At 38.3% G+C, this 17,884-nt stretch overlaps 1 long non-coding RNA gene across 2 annotated transcripts in view; it reads left to right on the top strand.

Annotated features, from left to right (window-relative positions):
- The first annotated feature begins 1,053 nt into the window (after positions 1 to 1,053).
- Positions 1,054 to 17,884, top strand: part of LOC136153948 (uncharacterized) — a 34,013-nt gene continuing 17,182 nt past the window's right edge. For both annotated transcript variants that reach the window (XR_010660461.1, XR_010660460.1), the window contains exon 1: positions 1,054 to 1,314. This is a non-coding gene — a long non-coding RNA (uncharacterized lncRNA). The remainder of the gene's footprint in view (positions 1,315 to 17,884) is intronic.

Below are 17,884 nucleotides of genomic sequence, written 5' to 3'. Positions count from 1 at the left end.
CTTTGGGTTCAAGAGGAGAAATGGAACAGGACATATTAGGGGACGTTATTCTGTTCACCACATGGGGACCAGGGCGTGGACATTCTTGGGGATGTTACTGTGTCCACCACAGGGGGTCAGGATATAGATAAGATGTGAACATCCATGCGGACATTGTTGTGTCCACCACACGGGGTCAGGATGTGGACATCTCCTGGGTCACTGTCCAGCCCGCCTATCCTCTGTAACAGGAGAAATTCGTGAGTCAAAACCCCTGTGAGCCCCCACTGTCTGAACTTTGGTCTCTGTCAGACATCTGAATCTCTGACCGCTGTGGAGGCCAGAGTCTGGGTGGGTGATGATACAGCTTGGTGACTGTGTGGGCAGGTGACCTCATGGGTTACTGGTCACATGGGCGAAAGACCCTGTGGGTTGGTGACCAGGTGGGTGTGTGACCATGCAGGTGGGTGATGGTGTGAGTGGGTAATCATGTGGACAGGTGACCTCATGACCTCGCATGTTAGTGACCCCATGGGTGGGTGACCACGTGGGTTTGTGGCCACATGGAAGGATCACTGCATGGGGCAGTGACTCCATGGGGGGTGACCATGTGAGTCGATGACCACATGGTTTGGTTGGCCACATGACTCCGTGGGTTAGTGACTGCACACGTGGGCGGCTGACCCCACAGCTGGCACCAAGAACAGCAGCCCCTCTCTTGTCCCAGGCAGGCTGCTCATGGCCGGCATCAACCTCACGGAGAACCTGGAGTTTGTGCTTGTCCACCCGGCCTGTTCCCTGGAGAAGCTGATCCAGTGGGGGCTCCCCTACCTTTGCGCAGTGACTGGGGTCGGCCACCAGCTGTACCAACACCATCGCAGGCGACTTCATCTGGGCCAGTGGGTTTGTTGGCAACGACATCGGGTTGAACCGGAAGTTGCTTCGGGGCTGACGGACGGCACACTGACGGGCTGGGCGTTGCGGAGGCCGCTCTTCATTGGCATCCTGTGATGTCACTGGGCTGAACCGGAAGCTGCTTCAAGGCCTATGTGACAGCGCATGAGTGGAGCTAGGTATCGCAGAGGGTGCGTCTCAGTCACGTCCTGTGACGTCACCAGCCTAAACTGGAAGCCGCCTAGGGGCTGACGGACGGCGCTTTTAGGAGCTGGGCATTGCGGAGGCTATTCTCAGCTCTGTCCTGTGGGGCTGGTCATCCGTCCGCCCTTCCAATGAATGTTGGTGACTGCAGAGGTGGGTCCAGGTGGCAGGGTCCATGGTCTCTTCGGTCCTCCATGTGTCTCTCGGCTAATGCAGGGTGTGAGGTGATGATTAAAGGTGACTGCATGATTTGTACAATCACATCCTTAAGGAGACACACCTGGTCTGTGGGTTCCTGATGGGAGAGGGTGGGGTTTCCCCCTCCCCCTGGGCACTGAGAGTGGCAGACGGTGACCCCCAGCTCGGGAGGTGGGAGAGACACTATGACAGTGTCCATAGGAGGGGACTGAGCGCTTTGCGATCCCACTGAGAAATCCCTTTTATTAGTCCTTGAAACTGCATTCAGGTGGCTATATCTTTCAGTGTCTGCTTTGCCTTTCTCTTCTCTTCTCATCTATTTGTAAGGCCTCCTCAGACAACCACTTTGCCTTTTTGCAATTCTTTTTTTGTGGATGGTTTTGGTCACCACCTCCTGTACAATGTTAGGAACCTCCATCCATAGGTCTTCTGGTACTGTGTGCCAGGTCTAACCCTTGAATCTATTTGTCACTTCCAATGTATACTCACAAGGGATTTGAATAAAGCAAAGAAACAGAAGAACACAATAGAATGGGAAAGACTAGAGATCTCTTCATGAAAATCAGAAATGCCAAGGGAACATTTCATGTAAATACAGGCACAGTAAATGACAGAAACGTTATGGGCCTACCTAAAACAGAAGAGATTAAGAAGAGGTACCAAGAATACGCAGAAGAACTATAAAAAAAAAAAAACAAAAAACTTATTAACCTGGATAACCATGATGGTGTGATCAATCACCCAGAGCCAGGCATCCTGGAGGGCAAAGTCAAGTGGGCCTTAGAATGCAGCAGTACAAACAAAGCTAGTGGAGGTGATTAAATTTCAGCTGAGCTCTTTCAAATCCTAAAAGATGGTGCTGTTAAAGTGGTGCACTCAATAGGCCAGCCAGTTTGGAAAACTTGGCAGTGGCTCAGGACTGAAAAAGGTCAGTTTTCATTTCAATCCCAAAGAAGGTCAATGCCAAACAACGTTCAAACTACCATACGACTGCACTCATTTCACATGCTAGCAAGGTAATGCTCAAAATCCTTCAAGCTAGGCTTCAACAGTATGTGAGCCGAGAACTTCACAGACCCCACATTCAAACAGTTGATTCTAAATGCATAATGATAGCACAAAGATGGTCAAGGTAAAGGCATACAATGTGATTTTACTTATGTCTAAGTCAGTGAAACAAAATATTTGCTGCAAGATACAAACTTTTTTAGCTTGAAAAATCTTATATTTGAATAGAAAATATCCTGCTGAAATTGAAAAATATGTTTTAAAGTGAAATTCGTTCTTAATTGTCAATTATTTTGAGCCTATGGAAAAAGGAGAATAAAATTACATTCATTGGGACTGCTTCAGTTCAGTTCAGTCGCTCAGTCGTGTCCAACTCTTTTCATTGGGGGCTGCTTAAACTTTCACAGACTTTTTCTTTCTTAAAAATTCCCTTACAATTTTACAGTCTTAATTAGATATAAAATGATCAGTAGATTTTATACTATGTTTGTTTTCTGGACATTTTCAATGCCTTTAATTTATCAATGTAAATAGAATGTTTTTCTATTGAGTGAGTATTAAAAATTACTCCTCTCTCTTGTGTGGAACACGCTGTTTAAACTACTGTTGGTAGACATTTTAGTGCCTAAAACCTTTTATAGTTCAGCTCTACAATCTAGGTTTTTTGTTTGTTTGTTTTGCATTGTTTAGGCTGAGAATTTTCCCATCTATTTTTAGTATCTTCAGAGTTTCTGTTAGGAATATGTGTCTGCTGTTCTTTACTTGCACGTTCGTGTCCAACTCTTTGCCACCCCATGGACTGTAAGCCCACCAGTCTCTTCCGTTCATAGGGATTCTCCAGGCAAGAATGCTGGAGTGGGTTGCCATGCTCTCCTGCACGGGATCTTCCTGACCCAGAGGTGGAATTGACATCTGCTACAGCTCCTGCATTGCAGGTGGATTCTTTATCACTGAGTGAAACTAGATCTTGTATACATGAAACCCACTTTAATTATGAAGATTCATAATCAGTGAAAAGCAAAGATGGAGAAGCCCAAAGAAGCATTTATCTTTAGCCAATTAATAATAAGAAAAAAACCCTTCACTTCAATTTGCCTTCGTTTTTTTCAATTAATTTTTCACTGAAGGATAATTGCTTTCCAGAATTTTGTTGTTTTCTGTCAAAATTCAACATAACCGTCTTTCTTAACTCATAATTTCTCTTCAGTATCATCTTACTCTGTTTAAATAACTTCTTTTAACATTTCTTACAGACGAGGTATCTGCTGACAATGAATTCCCCAAATTTTTCTTCATATGAGAATATCTCCTTCTCCTTTGTTTTTGAAGGATAATATTCCTGGATGTAGAAGTTAATTTTAGTAGTTTAAAAAAATTGATTTATTGACATGTTGTACCTGTACCATGAATTTACTAGTTAAGCCATATAATTCATTGATTTGTAACTTACTCATAGGTTGAATAACCATAACCACAGCCTCATTCTAGAATATTTTCATCACTCCAATGGGAAACACTCTCCAGTTGGCAAACATTTTCCACTTCTGCCTTCATCTGGGCCCTTGCACTCACTCCTCTTTTTTAGGTCTTTAGAGAATTACCTTATCTGAGACATACGCATTCACAAGAACAGAATACTGCAATAGAAAGCCTTTTGTTCCTGGCTTTATTAATTAGCGTAATCATTTCTGAGCTCTACCATGTTATAGCTTATATAAGAACTCCATTCATTTGATGGCCAAATAATTTTGCATTGCATGTTTTATTTATTTGATCACCAGTTGATGGACATTTGAGTTATTTCAGCGTTTTTTTTTTCCTTTTTTAGTTTATTTCTTTTTAAACTTTAGTTTTAATTTAATAATTTAAAAATTTTAAATCTATGTTCATCAGTGATATTGGCCTCTAGTTTTCTTATTTGATCTTGTCTTTGTCTGGTTTTGATATCAGGGTGATGGTAGCCTCGTAGAATGAGTTTGGAAGTGTTCCTTCCCCTGCAATTTTTTTAAAAGAGTTGTCGAAGGATATGAATTTGCTCATCTCTGAATGTTTGATATAATTCAACTGTGAAGCAATCTGGTCCTGAGCTTTTGTCTTTTGGGAATTTTTTGATCAAAGCTTCGATTTGGAGCTTGTAATTGGGTGGTTCATAGTTTCTATTTCTTCTTGGTTCAGTCTTAGAAGATTGAGCTTTTCTAAGCCTCTGTGCATTTCTTCCAGATTATCCATTTTATTGCCAGAGAGTTGTTCATAATAGTTTCTTATATTTCTTTGTATGTCTGCATTTTCTGTTGTAATCTCTCCTTTTTTCACTTCTAAGTTTGTTGATTTGATTCTTCTCTCTATTTTTCTTGATGAGTCTGGTTAAAGATTTGTCAACTTTGTTTATCTTCTCAAAGAACCAGCTTTTAGTTTATTAATCTTTGCTATTGTTTCTTTCATTTATTTTCCATTTATTTCTGCTCAGATATTTATGATTTCTTTCCATGTACTCATTTTGGCTTTTTTTGTTGTTGTTGTTCCTCTTTACCAGGTGTTTTAGGAGACAATTGAAGTGGTCTATTCGATGCTTTTCTTGTTTAAGTTAGGATTCTATTGCTACAAACTTCCCTCTTAGAACTTCTTTTCCTGTATCCCATAGATTTTCAGTTGTCGTGTTTTCATTGTCATTTTAGTCTAGAAAAATTTCGATTTCCATTTTGATTTCTTCAGTAACCTGTTGGTTATTTAGAAACGTGATGTTTAATCTCCATGCGTTTGTGTTTCTTACAGTTTTCTTTTTTCTTCTAATTAATATTTAGTCTCATAGTGTTGTGGTCAGAGAAGATGCTTGATACAATTTCAATTTTGTTCATCATGGGTGTACATGTCTTCCCCATCCTGAAACCCCTGCCGCTTCTCTCCCCATCCCATCCCTCAGAGTTTTCCCAGTGCAGTGGCTTTGATTGCCCTATGTCATGCATCAAAGTTGAACAGGTGATCTATTTCACACATCATAATATGCATGTTTCAATGCTAGTCTCTCAAATCATCTCACCCTGGCCTTCTCCCACAGAGTCTAAAAGTCTCTTCTTTATATTTGTGTCTCTTTTGCTGCCTCACATATGTGGTCATCATTACTATCTTACTAATTTCCATATATATGTGTTAATATACTCTATGGGTGTTTTTCCTTCTCACATACTTCCCTCTGTATAATAGGCTCCAGTTTCATCCACCTCATTAGAAGTGATTCAAATACATTCTTTTTAATAGCTGAGTCATATGTATCACAGTTTTTTTTTTTTTTTTTTATTTTCTGTGTGTATGCTGAAGGAAATCTAGGTTGCTTCCATATCTTAGCTGTTGGAAACAGTGCTGTGATGAGCATTGGGGTACACATGTCTTTTTCAGCTCTGGTTTCCTCAGTGTGTATGCCCAGCAGTGGGATTTCTGGGTTGTTTGGCAATTCTATTTCCAGATTTTAAAGGAATCCCCACACTGTTCTCCATAGTGGCCATTCTAGTTTGCATTCCCACCAACAGTTTAGGAGAGTTCCCTTACTCTACAGCCTCTGCAGCATTTATTGTTTGTAGACTTTTTGATAGCAGCCAATCTGACCAGCAGGAGATGATCCCTCATTGTGGTTATGATTTGCATTTCTCTGGTAATGAGTGATGTTGGGCATCTTTTCATGTGCTTGTTAGCCATTTGTATGTCTTCTTTGGAGAAAAGTCTCTTCAGTTCTTTGTCCAATTTTTTGATCAGGTCATTTATTTTTCTGGTGTGGAGTTGCTTGTATATTTTTAAGGTTAATTCTTTGTCAGTTGCTTCATTTGCTATTATTTTCTCCCATTCTGAAGGCCGTCTTTTCACCTTGCTCATAGTTTCCTTTGTTGTGTAGAAGCTTTTAAGTTTAATTAGGTCTATACAATTAGATTGTTTAATTTTGATTGTATTTCCATTACTCTGGGAGGTGTGTCATAGAGGATCCTGCAGTGATTTATATAAGGGAGTACTTTTAATATGTTCTCCTCTAGGAATTTTATAGTTTCTAGTCCTGCACTTGAATCTTTCATACACTTTGAGTTTCTTTTTGTGTACGGTGTTAGAAAGTGTTCTAGTTTCCTTCTTTTACATTTGGTAGACCCGTTTTCCCATCACCACTTGTTAAAGAGATTGTCTTTTCTCCATTTTATATTTTTGCATCCTTTGTTTAACATATGGTGTCCATGGGTGTGTGGATTTATCTCTGAGCTTTCTGTTTTGTTCCATTGATCTATATTTCTCTTTGTGCCAGTACCATACTGTCTTGATGACAGTAGCTTTGTAGTATAGTCTGAAGGCAGGTGGATTGATTCCTCCTCTTCCATTCTTCGTTCTCAAGATTGCTTTGGCTGTTTGAGGTTTTCTGTATTTCAGTACACATTGTCAAATTATTTGTTCTCGTTCTGTGAAAAATACCATTGATAGCTTGATAGGGATTGCATTCAATCTACAACTGCTTGGGGTAGTATACTCGTTATCACTATGTTGACTCTTCAGATCAATAAACAAGGTATATTTCTCCAACTATTTGTATCATCTTTGATTTCTTTCCTCAGTGTTTTAACGTTTTCTATATATAGGCCTTTTGTTTCTTTAGGTAGTATTATTCCTAAGTATTTCATTATTTTCATCCCAGTGCTGAAAGGGATTTTTTCTTAATTTCACTTTCTGTTTTCTCATTGCTAGTGTATCAAAATGCAAGGGATTCTGTGTATTAATGTTATATCTGGCAAATTTTCTGTATTCATTGATTAGCTCTAGTAATTTTCTGGTGGTGTATTTAGGGCTTTCTGTGTAGAGGATCATGTTACCTGCAAACAGCGAGAATATTATTTCTTCTTTTCCAATTTGGATAAACTTTCATTTTTTTTCTTCTCTAATTGCTATGGCTAAAGCTTCCAAAACTGTGTTGAATAGTAGTGGTGAGAGTGGGCTTTTTCCTGACTTTAGGGGAAATGCTTTATATTTTTCGCCTTTGAGGATAAAGTTTGCTATGGTTTTATCATATATGACTTTTATTATGTTGAGTTGTGTTCCTTCTATGCCTGCATTCTGGAGCATTTTACTATAAATGCATGTTGAACTTTGTCATAGGCTTTCTCTGCATCTATGGAGATAGGCATATGGTTTTTATCTTTTAGTTTGTTAATGCAATTTATCACATTGTTTGATTTGCAAATATTGAAGAATCCTTGCATCCCTGGAATAAACCCACTTGGTCATGATGTTTGACCTTTTGAATATGTTGTTGGATTCTGCTTGCTAGAATTTGTTGAAGATTTTTCATGTATGTTCATCAGTGCTGTTGGCCTATAGTTTTCTTTGTGGCATCTTTCTCTGGTTTGGGGATTAAGGTGATGGGGGCCTCATAAAATGAGTTTGTGAGTTTGCCTTCTGCAATTATTTGGAAGACTTTGAGTAGGATAGGTGTTAGCTCTTTAATTGTTTGGTGGAATTCACCTGTGAAGGCAACTGATCCTGGGCTTTTGTTTGTTTGAAGATTTTTTATTATAGTTTCAATTTCCATGCTTTTGATGAGTCTGGTAAGATTTTCTGTTTCTTCCTGGTTCAGTTTTGGAAGGTTATACTTTTCTAAGAATTCATCCATTTCTTCCAAGTTGTCCATTTTATTTTCATATAGCTGCTGATAGTAGTCTCTTGTGATCCTTTGTATTTCTGTGTTGTCTGTTGTGATTTCTCCATTTCCATTTCTAATTTTGTTGATTTGATTCTTCTCCGTTTTTTTCCTGATGTGTCTGCCTAATGGTTTGTCTATCTTATTTATCTTCTCAAAGAACCAGCTTTTAGTTTTGTTGATTTTTGCTATCGTCTGCTTTTTTCCCCCACTTCTTTCTGCCCTAATTTTTATGATTTCTTTCCTTCTACTAACCCTGGGGTTCTTCATTTCTTCTTTTTCTAGTTGCTTTAGGTGTAAAGTTAGGTCATTTATTTCATGTTTCTTTTGTTTCTTGAGGTAACCTCTTATTGCTATCAACTAAGGAAATGGCAACCCATTCTAAGATCCTTCCCTGGAAAATCCCATGGACTGAGGAGCCTGGTAGGTTACAGTCCATGTGGTTGCAGAGTTGGAGAGTCGGACACGACTGAGCAACTTCACTTCACTCACTTTCCCCTTAGCAGTGCATTGCTGAATAGCATAGGATTTGGTTTCTCGTGTTTTAATTTTCATTTGTTTCTATGCAAATTTTGATTTCTTCTTTATTTCTTCTGTAATTCGTTGGCTATTCAGAAGCATGTTGTTTCGCCTCCATATGTTATTATTTTTAATAGTTTTTTTTTCCTGAAGTTGATTAGAGTCTTAACTCATTGTGATCAGAAAAGATGCTTGAAATGATTTCGATTTTTTTTTACTTTACCAAGGCTAGATTCATGGCCCAGAATGTGATCTATTCTGGAGAATGTTCCGTGTGCACTTGAGAAAAAGGTGAATTTCATTGTTTTGGGGTGAAATGTCCTATAGATATCAACTAGTTCTAACTGGTCCATTGTATCATTTAAACTTTGTGTTTCCTTGCTAATTTTCTGGTTGGTTGATCTATCCATAGGCGTGAGTGGCATATTAAAGTCTTCTATTCTTATTGTGTTACTGTTAATTTCCCTTTTCCTACTTGTTAGCATTTGCATTACGTATATTGAGCTTCTCCTATGTTGGGTGCATATATATTTATAATTGTTATATCTTCTTTTTGGTTTGATCCTTTGATCCTTATGTAGTGTCCTTCTTTGTCTCTTTTCACAGCCTTTCTTTCAAAGTCTATTTCATCTGATATGAGTATTGATACTCCTGCTTTCTTTTGGTCTGCATTTGCATGAAATACCTTTTTCCAAACCTTTATGTTCACTTTGTACGTGTCCCTTGGTATGAGATGGGTATCTTATAGACAGCATATGTAAGGGTCTGCTTTTGTAACAATTGTACAATACTTCTTTTGTCATGTATCTATCCATTTGCCAATGCCTCTGTCCAGTCATCAATTGACCTATTTCCTTGTGCATTTTCTGGTAAATTGCAGACATCAGTATGTCTCTCTGTAAGTATTTCAGCAAGCCTGCCATTTAGTAGTGAGCCATGTTTGTTTACAGCAATTTTCTTTGGATATAAACTTTACATACAATGAAATGCACAATGGAATAGGCACTCTATCAGATCTAGTCCCTTAAATCTGTTTCTCATTTCCACTGTATAATCATAAGGAATTTGATTTAGGTCATACCTGAATGGTCTAGTGGTTTTCCCCACTTTCTTCAATTTAAGTCTGAATTTGGCAGTAAGGAGTTCATTATTGTTCATCACATTATTGACTGTGATCTGAGTCACAGTCAGCTCCTGGTCATGTTTTTGCTGATTGTATAGAGTTTCTCCATCTTTGACTGCAAACAACACAATCAGTCTGATTTCAGTGTTGATCATATAGTGAAATCCATGAGTAGAATCTTCTCTTGTGTTATTGGAAGAGGGTGTTTGTATGACCAGTGAGTTCTCTTGGCAAAAGTCTATTGGTGTGCCCTGCTTCATTCTGTACTCCGAGGTCAAATTTGCCTGTCACTCCAGGTGTTTCTTGGCTTCCTACTGTTGCATTCCAGTCCCCTATCATGAAAAGGATATCTATTTGGGGTGTTAGTTCTAAAAGGTCTTGTAGGTCTTCATAGTACTATTCAACTTCAACTTCTTCAGTGTTACTTGTCAGGGCATAGACTTGGATTACTGTGATATTGAATGGTTTGCCTTGAAAATGAAGAGAGATCATTCTGTCATTTTTGAGATTGCATCCAAGTGCTGCATTTCAGACTCTTTTGTTGACTATAATGGCTACTCCATTTCTTCTAAGGGTAGTAGAAATAATGGTCATCTGAATTAAATTCACCCATTCTGGTCCATCTGTGTTCACTGATTCCTAGAATTTTGACGTTCACTCTTGCCATCTCCTGTTTGACCACTTCCAATTTGCCTTGATTCATGAACCTAACATTCCAGGTTCGTATGCAGTATTTCTCTTTACAACATCGAACCTTGTTTCTGTCTTCAGTCACATCCACACCTGTGTGTTGTTTTTGCTTTGGCTACATCTGTTCATTCATTCTGGAGTTAGTTCTCCACTGATCTCCAGTAGGGAGATACTCCAGTACCCAGATACTCCAGTATATTGGGCATCTACCGACCTGGGGAGTTCATCTTTCAGTGTCCTATATTTTTGTCTTTTCATACTGTTTATGGGGTTCTCAATGCAAGAATACTGAGGTGGTTTACCATTTCCTTTCTGCTTTATAGCAAACTGATTCAATTATACACATATATTGTATATATACAAGGTGTGTGTGTGTGTGTATACATATATACATATATATATATATATATATATATATATATATACACACACACACAATCTTTTATTTCAACTTTACTTTTTTTTGTTCTTTTGGCTACACTTCTAACCATGTGGGGTTAGTTCCCTGACCAGGGATTGAACATGCATGCCCTGCAGTGGAAGTGTGGATTCGTAACCACTGAATTGCCAGGGATGTCCCATATATATTCTTTTCCATCATGATTTATCATAGGATACTGAATATAGTTCTCTGTCCTTGACAGTAGGAACTTGTCAATCCATTCCATATACTCTAGTTTATCTCTCTTAACCCCAATCTCATACTCCATTGCTCCCCCAATTCTCTCAGCCTTGGAAACCACAAGTCTGTTCTCTATGTCCACGAGTGTGTTTCTGTCTCATACATGTGTTCATTTGTGTTATATCTTAGATTCCACATTTATGTGATATCATTTGTTGTCTTTCTCTGTATGCCTCATTTCAGTTATTATGATCATCTCTCGATCCATGCATGTTGACTCAAATTGGCCTTATTGTTGTAGCTGTACAGATTCTTGCCCCCTATAACCATACATAGAGGTATTCATCTGTGGTTATTTTCCCAGATATATTATGAAAACTTGTGTAGTACACCACTCTTGGAATAGCACGTCCATTTTGAAGCTGTATTAGTATTTTATATGTTTATGTCAGTCAGTTCAGTTCAGTCTGTCAGTCGTGTCTGACCCTTTCCGACCACATGCACTGTAGGACACCAGGCTTCCCTATGATTCACCTCTCCTGGAACTTACCGAAACTCATGTCCATTAAGTCGGTGATGACATCCAACCATCTCATTCTTTCTCATCCACTTCACCTCCTGCCTTCAATCTTTCCCAACATCAGGGACTTTTCCAATGAGTCAGCTCTTCACATCAAGTGGCCAAAGTATGTGGGTGTGAATAAATATTTACTGTACCTTTGCTGCCCTGTCGTGGAGAAATAGAAGAATGGTTATGAATGCAATTCATAACATCCGGATGTTCTCACATATGTATATGTGGGTATGAATAAATATTTGCTGTGCATATGATGCCCTTTCAAGGATAAACAAGAATGCTAATGAATGTAATTTACAAAATCCAAGGTATCACTCATATGTATATGTGTGTATGAATGCATATTTACTGTGTTTATGCTGACGTCTCATGGAGTAACAGAAGAATGTTTTTGAATGTAATGTATAAAATCCAGATGTATTCTCTCATAAGTACATGTGGGTATGAATAAATATATACTGTGATTATTCTGCCCTCTCGTGGAGAAATAGAAGAGTACTTATGAATGCAATTTATAAAAACCAGATGTTTTCTTTACATGTTGAAAATGAAACTGTATAACTTTTTAAAAAATTAATGCATGCTTATAACTGAAAATGTGAAGTTGCTAGAAAAATACAAACACACAAAAAAATCACCCATGATTTCATATACCATTGGCTCAGAATTCTGAGTTCCTAGGAAGGGGAGATAAAAAGATGAGGATGCACTAGTTCTTTTAGTATAAAATCATCTTTTCTGCTATTTGAATGCTAACATAGAACTTGGTTCTGATACGTGATTCTTGCTTTGTTTACTTATCTTCAGGCTTCTATTTTTACAAATGCCTAGTAATTTGACCCCCTGTTTAGAGACTCTTTGCTTCATTTTTTTTTTTTTTTTTTTTTTTTTGCATTGTTGCTATGATTTTAAAATGTTGCAAGTCGTGGCTATGGAAAATAGTGATGTGATGAACATTGGGGTGCATGTACCTTTTGGAAATAAGGTTTTCTCCAGGAATATGTAAAAGAGAGGGGTTGCTAGGTCATATGGTAATTCCGTTTTACTTTTAAAGGAGCTGCCGTACTGTTCACCATATTGGCTGTACCAATTTACATGCCCACTGACAGTGCAAGAGGGTTCTCTTTTCTCCACACTCTCCCCATGAATTATTTTTTGTAGAATTTTTGATGATAACTATTCAGACTGGTGTGAAGTAATACCTCATTGTAGTTTTGATTTGCATTTCTCTAATAACTAGTGATGTTGAGCCTCATTTCATGTGTTTTATCTTCATCTGTATGTCTTTGGAGAAATATCTATTTAGATCTGCCTGTTTTTTGATTGAGGTTTTTTTTTTTTTTTTTTTTATATTTGTGTACATGAGCTGTTTGTATGTTTTGGAGAATAGTGCCTTGATGACTAATAGGAACTACCTGTGTAGCACAGGTAACTGTCCTCAATGCTCTGTGGTGACGTAAATGCAAAGGAAATTTAAAAAATAGGGTATATATACACACACAAACACACAGCTGATTTAGTTTTCTGTACAGAAGAAAGTAACACAACATTGTAAAGTAACTACATGTGAACATACTGTAGGCTCCACTTATAGGAAGTTCGAGATGAAGCAAAAGTAATCTATACTAATGGAACTGAGAAAGAGGGGTTTCATGGGGGAAGCGCAGTGTGGGCAAGGGTACCAAAGAGATTTCCTAGGATGCTGAGAAAAAATTGCACTGAGCATCATATAATCTTGATGAAATTGCATAAATATTTCTGCAATGTAAATTCCAAACAGGGTCTTGCTAAGTGGCTCCATGTATTTACAAATTTACTATACAAAGTCAAATTATCCTTCAGAAAGTTGCATCACTCTATGCTTTCACAACACTGCATGAGCACTCATTTTCCAATCCCTCATCCTCAATTTGGAGGAAACATTTGGTATCTTTCAAATTTCTCATTGAATTATGACAAATTGCATGGTGAGAAATCCTATTGCATTATTGCTTTGGCTTGAATTTCTTTTATTTCCAATTAGTTTCAACATTTCCTCCTGTTTTTTGGTAATTTTTCTTTTTTTTCCCTCTTTTGAGTAATTTGTATTAGTTTATACTGTATGTTTACTTCCTGGTTGTCTTCTATTGGATTTTTCATCTTCTTTTCTTGTTTTGACTTTTTAACTCTGCATAAATTAGGTAAATGAGCCCTCTGTCAGCTATCTTCCAAATATTTCTCAATTCTCTTTTTATAATTCCTTGTTTATTATTTATTTACAAGAATTTCACCACACAGTGTAAATTTTCCCTTTTTAGCTTCTGGACAAAGATCACTTAAATTAAGAAATTTAAATAACTGAGAAAACTCCAGGGTGCTGGAGGTTGTACACTAAAAGAATTACAGGGTGGTGGGCAACTCACTCTGAGTTCACCTGTGTGCCTTTCCACATGTACTTTTCAATAAACTATTTACTTTGCACTGAAATATACATATATAGAGAGAGAAAAACGTAAGTGAAGGCGGGTAGTGCCATGATGGGCCAAGATGAAGCCAGGACGGGTGGAGCTGCAGCTGGGACTCCAAACAGATGAGTCAGCCATAGCCTTGGTCAGCCCTCTGAGGTCAACAGGGACACATCTCTCGAGCTGTGATTGGAGGACTCAGGGAGCCCCAGCACGTGCTCAGAGCCAAGGTCACGAGGAGGGAAGCACAAACAGGGCGATGATGCTGCCCAGTAAGCCTATCTCCCTTGGACCAGAGGGAAGGTGATGCTACTTTTATTATGGAAAATGTAGTCTGAGGATATTGGGAAAAGACCTTGGTCAGTGCACAGAGTGTGAAAAAGTAAACAAAAACCATGATTACTTTCACCACAGTGCACATTCTACCCCATTTCCTCCCCATGATGGTTCAGCCCATATTTCTACAGTTGGAATTATACTTCATGTGCATTTTTGTTTTTATTGTTCTTTGCTCTGTACTTTCCCAAATATTTTATTATAAAAATTTCCAGACATTCCACAAAGTTGAAAATTTTTTCTAACTAATACACAGACTTCCCACCTTGATTCTACTGTGACCATTTTATGGTACTTCCTTTGTCATGTAATTATCCATGTGTCCATCCCTCTATCCATGCTTGAATCCGTCTTATTCCCTGGTGCATTTTGTGACAAATTGCAGACAATTGCAAATTGCAATTGCAGACAAATTGCAGTGTGCATCTCTGTAAGTATCTAGCAAGCCTGCCATTCAGTAGTGAGCTATGTTTGTTTACAGTAGTATTCTTTGAAATATAAACTTTATGCACAATGAAATACTCCCATCTTTTTTTCCCAGTCTAGTTATTTTTTATTTGAAGTATAGTTCATTTACAGTGTTGTGTGAATTATTGTTTTACAACAGAGTGATTCATTTATACACACATATATCTTACATACATTGTGTGTATATATACATAGATAGATATGTATTCATTTATTTAATCTTTTTTATGGCTACAATGTGCAGTATGTGGGATTAGTTCCCTGACCAGGAATTGAACCTGTATCCCCTGCAGTGGAAGTGTGGGGTCTTAGCCACTGGACCACTAGGGATGTCCTATATATATACTTTTTCTTTGTGATTTACAATCAGATACTGAATATAGTTATCTATTCTCTACAGTAGGAACCAATCTGTCCATTCCATATACTCTAGTTTATATCTATAATCCCCAATCTCTTACTCCATCCCTCCACCAATTCTCTCTAGCTTGGAAGTCACAAGTCTGTTCTCTATGTCCATGAGTGTTTTTTTTTTCTGTTTCATACATATGTTTATTTATATCACATCTTAGATTCCATATATAAGTGATATCATTTGGTATTTGTCTTTCTCTGTGTGCCTCACTTCACTTCATATGATCATCATTCGGCCCATGCATATTGACTCAAATGGCCTTATTGTAATTGTACACATTCATGTATCCTTTTAACCATATATAGAGGTGTTCATTTGAGGTTATTTTCACAAATACATTATAAGTTAAATAAGCAAGGTGACAATATACAGCCTTGATGTACTCCTTTCCCAGTTTGGAAACAGTCTGTTGTTCCATGTCCGGTTCTGACTGTTGCTTTTTGACCTGCATACAGATTTCTCAGGAGGCAGGTCAGGTGGTCTGGTATTCTGATCTCTTTAAGCACTTTTCACAGTTTTTTGTGATCCACACAGTCAAAGGTTTTGGTGTTGTCAATAAAGAAAAAGTGGATGTTTTCCTGGAACTCTCTTGCTTTTTTGATGATACAGCAGTTGTTGGAAATTTGATCTCTGGTTCCTCTGCCTTTTCTATATCAAGCTTGAATATCTGGAAGTTCATAGTTCACGTCCTATTGAAGCGTGTCTTGGAGAATTTTGAGCATTATTTTATTAGTGTGTGAGATGAGTGCAATTGTGTGGTAGTTTGAACAGTCTTTGGCATTGCCTCTATTTGGGATTGGAATGAAAGCTGACCTTTTCCACTCCTGTGGGCACTGCTGAATTCCTGAGATTTGCTGGCACATTGAGGGCAACATTTTCACAGCATCATCTTTTAGGATTTGAAAGAGCTCAACTGGAATTCCATCACCTCCACTAACTTTGTTCGTTGTGATGCATCCTAAGGCCCACTCGACTTCGCATTCCAGGATATCTGGCTCTAGGAGAGTGATCACACCATCGTGTTTATCTGGGTCATGAAGATCTTTCTTGTATAGCTTTTCTGTGTATTCTTGCCTCCTCTTCTTAATATCTTTTGCTTCTGTTAGTCCATCCCTTTTCTGTCCTTTATTGTGCTCATCTTTGCATGAAATATTCCCTTCGTATCTCAAATTTTCTTGAAGAGATCTCTAGTCTTACCCATTCTATTGTTTTCCTCTATTTCTTTGCATTGATTGCTGAGGAAGGGTTTCTTATCTCTCCCTGCTCTTCTTTGGAATTCTGCATTCAAATGGGTATACCTTTCCTTTTCTCCTTTGACTTTAGCTTCTCCTCTTTTCTCAGCTATTTGTAAGGCCTCCCCAGAGAACCATTTTGCCTTTTTGCATTTGTTTTTCTTGAGTATGGTCTTGATCACTGCCTCCTGTGTAATGTCACAAACCTCATTAGTTGTCAATGCATTATTCTCCAAAATATACAAAGAGCTTATGTAGGCCTATATTAAAAAAAAAAAAAAAAAAAAAAAAAAACTGTCAAAAATGGGCAGATCTAAATAGACATTTTTCCAAAGACGACATACAACTGGCCAAAAAACACATGAAAAAATGCTCGACATGGCTAATTATTAGAGAAATGCACATCAAAGAGGGAGGAGAAGGGGATGACAGAGGATGAGATGGGTGGATGGTATCACAGACTCAGTGAACATGAGTTGCTAGATCACAGAAAGGGTGTGAGTAGGTATGATGTTATTATGTTACTCAAGATAATGAGGGAAAGTCTCCCTGAAAGATGGCAATTAAGCAGAGATCTGGAGGAAGTGAGGGAGCAGGCCTCACTTAGAGTGTTTCTGATTTCTTCTGCTAATATTCATGATTTTTTAATCCAGGGGTGATGATATGGATATTTTATGAGGTAAATCATGAGATTTTCATCCATGTTTTTGGATGGAGAGTCTGAGGATGGGGCACAGGTGAGAGAGAGTGGAGTTTGGCTTGGAGGGGGAAAGGGTGGGGTCAGGGACAAGGGAATGTGAGTACAAGCAGAAACGGAAGTGAAGAGAGGCAAGAAGAGAAGCTCACCCTTCTGAACAGTGGTTAGCTCTCCATGTGTACACATATAATACATTCTTTGAGTACTCATAGCAACACTATGAGGTTAAGCATTTTTACTGCTACCATCCTTTTCAGCAGCTGGGGTAGCAGAAACACATAGTGGTTAATGGGTGAATGAATTTGCCCAAAGTCACCTTCCTGGCAAGAGCTGAATCAGATTGGTGCCCAGGCCACAGAGAAACAGAGACGTGTTGTATCTGACCCCAAATCTGGAATACGGTGCAGTGTCTAGTGTCATCTGAATCAGAAGGCAGATCTACATGTCCATCTGCGGGAAACTTTACTGTATAAGAATCTGTGTGTGGATTGAACACAGTGTCTCCTATGTGCATGAAAGACCGTGGGGTGTCATGTCAACATGCACACATTACAGAGAACAGTTCCTGGCCCAAATGAAGATCTCAACATGTGTTTCCTGTGACCAACATTAGTGGAGCACCCTTATTATTATGAAAAGTGGCATAACCATAGTATAATAATAAACAGAACAGCAGATACAGTATCATGAAGACATTAACTCCCCTATCTCATACTTTTTAAAAATGAAGAGAACAGAACCTGGAAGGCAATAGACCACATACTAAGTTTTTTTCTCTCAACTGTGACATTCTAGATAATTTCCAAATAACCATTT

Source organism: Muntiacus reevesi, chromosome X, assembly GCF_963930625.1.
Source record: "Muntiacus reevesi chromosome X, mMunRee1.1, whole genome shotgun sequence".
Taxonomy (NCBI): domain Eukaryota; kingdom Metazoa; phylum Chordata; class Mammalia; order Artiodactyla; family Cervidae; genus Muntiacus; species Muntiacus reevesi.
Note: the sequence above shows the minus strand (reverse complement) of the source record. Positions and strands in the feature narration are given on the sequence as shown.